This window comes from Falco naumanni, chromosome Z (genome assembly GCF_017639655.2).
Source record: "Falco naumanni isolate bFalNau1 chromosome Z, bFalNau1.pat, whole genome shotgun sequence".
NCBI classification, from domain to species: domain Eukaryota; kingdom Metazoa; phylum Chordata; class Aves; order Falconiformes; family Falconidae; genus Falco; species Falco naumanni.
Window position 1 is genome coordinate 62,066,585 of NC_054080.1, and position 5,473 is coordinate 62,072,057.

Genomic DNA, 5,473 nt, shown 5'->3' on the forward strand with positions numbered 1-5,473 from the left:
CTGTCTCACATTCTGGCCAGAAGGTCTGTGATCTGTGAGGCAGATAAATGGCCATTGTGCTATTTCTCCTCTCACATTTCATTACCATACTACCTCCAGATACCACAACTGTCAGCGCATTTCCTGCCAGAAATAACTGCAGCCCAGGCTTCCTAGAGTACATATGCATGTGCTTTTCTACTACCCATTTCAGCCTGTGCATCGTCATTCAGGAGAGCTACCAGGGAAGGACACCTCTGAAAGTCTGTTTGCTATCTCAGTCCCTTTTTCCACCTCACTTTATAATGTGGAGATGCCATGGTACACTTGCAAATCTGCATCCTTGTTGTGATTGGGAACCCTGTTTCCCAGCTTGGAGCATAGCCACTGCAAAACTTCAGCTATTTTTCCCCCCAGTGCTCTCCTGCGTGAGCACTACGAGACCTCAGGCTCCAGACCACATCACTAACAGGGACAAGTTGCCTGATCTAGCAGCCACGTGGTCATTAAATAAATCCAGCCTTCACCTTCCTGACCTGACTGTAAAGAGCAGCACTGGTCCACACCAGAGATCAGCAGGATCAGGGAGCCCAGAGGAGGGCAAGGCAGGGAACGTCCTGTGCCCAGCATGAAGCTTTGGCTGCTAGCACCTGCTGGTGTCCAGGCTTCCTGAGCTGCAGCTCACACTCAGGCTTTCATATCTGCCTGTCTGCCACGGGCTTGACTCACCCTTTTTGCAACCCCATTCATACCTTCGGCCTCCCAAACATCCTGTGACAAGGAGTTCCCCGATTGAAGCATGCATAGTGCAGAGAAGGACTTCCTCCTCTTTAAGACCACTACTCCGTATTTCTACTGAGTGCCTCAGGCTGGGAGATCCTAATGAATAGCCATTCCCTGGTTATCTTCTCTATACCATTAATTTATTTTTTTTAACTTTCACCATCTTTCTCAGGCCACAGAGCTCCCTCCCATGCTGAACACAATTTACCTGGACCAGAGAAAATTACTCAAAAGACTCATCTGAATTAAACAAAAGCCCTCACATTCTTTTATTTCTGCTTTGTTTACACATATTTCAGAATTATTTGTTGCCCTCAACTAAACACAAGGAAGTTGAAAAGTGTAAAGCCAGGAGTGCCACACTTGCATCTTCAGCTGGATTAGTAGGACTGCTGCCATGTGTAGTAAGTGGGACCAGGGATTTCCAGACTGAATCCTGCTGAATCCTACTGAATCCCCATACACACACACAAGGAACACATTGCTCTGAAGCACTCACTGCTCCCCTTTGGAATCAGGTGCCCCACAAGTCTGTTGCACCTCAGACATGAGAAACCAGCCGCCACAGGGCAGAGAAAAGACACCCCCCCCTCTGGAAAAGCGGGCCTGGACTATCACAACCAGAATTTCTGTACCCAAGCATTTTGCCATCCAGACCTTATTCTAGTGCCTACCACACAGCCAGCACTGTGAAATGCTTGGTCCCAGCTATGCCTATAGAAGAACAGACCCCATGACTTTTAAAAGTCTGTCTCAAAAGAATTGTCCATCAAGGGTAAATTACATCAGTGTCACCATGGGGTTAAGCAGCAAGTGAACAGCAATAACAGAAACATCTCACCACAACCACAAGACAGAAAAAGAGGAACACTCCATCAAGTAGAAACAACAGGGGAGTTCACACAGATGTAGTATAGTTTGGAGACATTCCTGCTTTTATGAGAACTATCATAGGCTTTTTAGTGCTAGACATATATTTGAAACTAAGCTTTGCACCCAATTTCCCAGCTTCCTTTATTCTGTTTGAACCTGTAGAAAAGTAATGAATATTATTACTTTAATCTCATTTTATGGGAATATGTGCCATCAGAAACTGAGAATAGCTTTATTGGAAGAGCAAGACTCTGTGTGTAGTGTGTACTTGTATGTATTAAGGTTAAAAGAGAAAAATCCATTTAAAATAATTTTAAATCCTTGCAAATATCAAACAGCCAGAGGAGAATATTGTGCTCACTGAACAGGATTTAAGCTCTAAGCAAAAACTAGCAGACTATTTTCAAACTGTAACTGTGCCATTCTGAACCTGACAAATCGAGGTGATACCCAAAGTGCAGTTAAGCTAGATCGACCGTTTAAACATAGACAAGTAGTACAGCTTGTGTTAATTCTTAAATTGCACCTTGATCAGCTGTCACGAGAACTCCAGCCAGGAATCCCCTCCTGGTTTATTTCCCCTTTTTTTATATGTTTACCAGATCATTGTTGTACTCCTCTTAAGGGCAAATCTTCCTGGAAAACAAGCAGCAGCAATCTCCTGAACAGAGCTATTGGAGTTGCTGAATTTGACACGCCATGCTGGTGACAACACTGTGGGGAGAAGCCTCCGGTTCAGCTCCCGCCCACAGCACCAGCAGTGCTGAGAGCACCTCCAGCAAACATGCTTCTCACCATGCTCATTTCGGCAGATTGCAGAGCCCCCCTCCAACACCTCATCACCCATCACAGGGAGCTGCCACGCTGGGGAGGGAAGGGGACTTGTGTTAAATCAGCTTCCTGGAGAAGGGAAGCATCAGCCTCTGTATTCCAGCAGACCCTGGGTTATATTGAAATGGCATTTTGATATCAGGACTAGCAGAAAAGGGGAGGGTTCGGAAGAGCCCAGGCACAGCCACGCAGTGCCCATGGCTGGCTGGGATGCCCTTGCTAATACGTAGCCTGGAGCAAGATCTGGCCGTGATGCTTTGCCTGCCTGCTCTGTTTGATCAAGCAGTGTCCTCTGGACAGGTCACAGAGAGGTGGTGAAACATCCGTGTCAGCAGCAGGTTCCTGCGGATCAGATTCTTCGCAGCTACCTTAGGATCACGTTTTGACACTGGCAAAGGCATTTATCTTGAAAGGAATTTATTCTGTGTTTCACCTCTGTTACTTAATAGTGACCTAGTTAAAGTTATGATGAATCTGACAAAGAAGATCTCTGAGCAGATCAGATAACCATCATTAACTTAGAAAGCAATAACGAATAAGGTTAATAGCGCTGCTGAGCTGATGGTGTTCGATATGTTGAATGTAGATGAGATCTGCAGCCAAACTTTCTAAAGATTTCACGGGGGATGTGCCCTTCCTTCATACACAGAGGATGGGAACCCGCATCACAGCTGGGACCGGATCCAGTTGAGCCCATCACTAGGACTGGTACTCTTCAGTTCAGACCCTTCTCTGCCCCTAGGCCTCTTACTCTGCAATCTTCAGCATCTTCTCTGAGAGTTCCACCCACCCTTCTTTAAACATTTCCCATTGCCTCAGCGCATAGCAGAATAGATTAATCTCCAGAAGATATGACTTTTAGTGAAGCTAACAGACCAAGGTAATGTAAACGCCAGAGCAATCAGGAGTAGAAGAAGGTGAATATCTGAATATCACAGTCTACTGATTTATGATTGCACTAGTTGACCTTGCTAAAATTTTCTAGAAATATATTTTAGTTGACCCAAAACTCAACATGTCTTCTGGCCAAAATGTTCCTCACATGACAGCAAGTCTAAACAGGCATTATTTACTACTGTTTTGTTCCCAGTGAATCATTCATGTAATTTTCAAATGCTCACTAATAATGTGTTGGACCAAATTAATAACTCCTTGTGGTTGCCAAGGAAATAAAGTGCTTTACAGTTCTATCCCACTTTCCACCCAGAGAGCACCCACCACTTTATACACTCCTGAATTTACCCTTACTGCTTGTGAGGCCTGGGGAGAAAATAAATGTTGGAAAGATTCACCTCTGACACACAACTGTAACTTCCTTGTAAAAATATAATATAAACATATTTTAAGTCAGATGTATTTTTTTTTCCACAGGGATTTTCCATTACTGTTTCTCTCATCACTAATTTTATTTGTAAAATATATTCCAGGTTGGCAAGATAAATTTTAGCACTGAAGGGGCTTACTATAACTGATTCTAACAGAGCCTTGAGTCACCTTGATCCTTCTCCAAAGATAGGACATACTATATTTAGAGTAATATTCCTGCTTATATAATGTGTTTCTAGTTATTCACTGCAAAGCCATTAAAATAGTTGTATATGGCATAACGTGACATGAAACAGTATTTTTCCAGCAGTTTAAACTTAAGCAGCCTCTCCTTCCAAGGAGAAACTGTAATTCAGCTGCCTTTGGGTCAGTGAGCATCCCAAACATCTTAATATCTAAATGATGAGCACTACAGTGTAACAAAAAAGAAAAAGAATCTCAGATAAAAACCTGCTTGCCTCCCAGTAGATGCCTGTGGGAGATTTAAATCATTCCTACCAAAGTGATCATTATTCCACATGACACTTCACAAAGGAATTAAAGAAAATCAATTTCCTTCAGACCTTCCTATTTCTGAGCTTTTTTATGAGTCAATGACAGCTGAAGTGTTTGCATCATTAATGAGGTCTTTCAGCATGTAATACCTCAAACACTGCACAAGGGCTCTCTAGGGATGGATAAAACAAACCTGCTAATTCTGATGTCCAGACCTCAGACCAAGGACCAGGAAGCATGGCTACATTACAGCTCTCATACATTTGCACGTATATATTCTTTTTAAACTAGCTTGTACTATGCAGGATAGCGTTTTTGCTAGCTCTCTGAGCCCAGCTGCATTCATATGAAATCCCCCAGACTCCACAGGAATCGAGAAAAGTGAAAGCACGACTACATGCTAGACATCTTAAATCTTGGAGGCAGAGTCTGAAGGAATAAGGGTAGTTATTCAGTGTTTTCCAGAAACGTTGTGGGAATCGCAAAGCGTATTATGGTTGTTCTTTTCCTCTCTAGTAGTTACATGTACCACAGAATTGGAAGGTTTGGTTTGGAAGGTCTCCAGCCTAAAAGGGTAATATAACACAGCAATTATTAGCAAATTTCATAGCAGAGATGTGCAGCGAAAAGAAGATTTATGGAGACACCCTTCCTAGTGCCCACTGCCTCTTAGAATAACTAACCGGTAACCTCGCTAAGAGGTTTGCCTACTGTGGTACCCTGCCTCTCAGAAAAAAACAGCCTGATGGGACGACCGCTGGCGGGCAGTCCTTCCTGCCCAGCAGCACCTCCATGGACTGAAGGAGCCTCCTGCTGACTGAAAAGTATGAAAGTCACAAAGGTCTTTAAATTCCCTGTTTGTTACTGGGGGGAAACTATAGTTGTACTCACAATTCTCTGCAGCCTCCAGCCCTCTGCAGATTGGAGTCTGGGATCCTTCTCCAGCTTCTGGTATCCTGCACATGGCTCCTCTCCTGCAATCTGCCCTTTCACCTTAGGTTTTGAAGACAGCTTGCTGTGTCCTGGATTAGTTTGCCACCAGAATTTCACTATCACACTCTTAGAAAACATACTTTTTCAGGTTTCCCTCCTTTCAAACATCCTAGCTTCAAGAAGCCCTGTACTAACTTGCGTGCTTTGTGCAACACCCAGGAAATTTCTAATATTTAAGCCTCAAGGCTCTGAC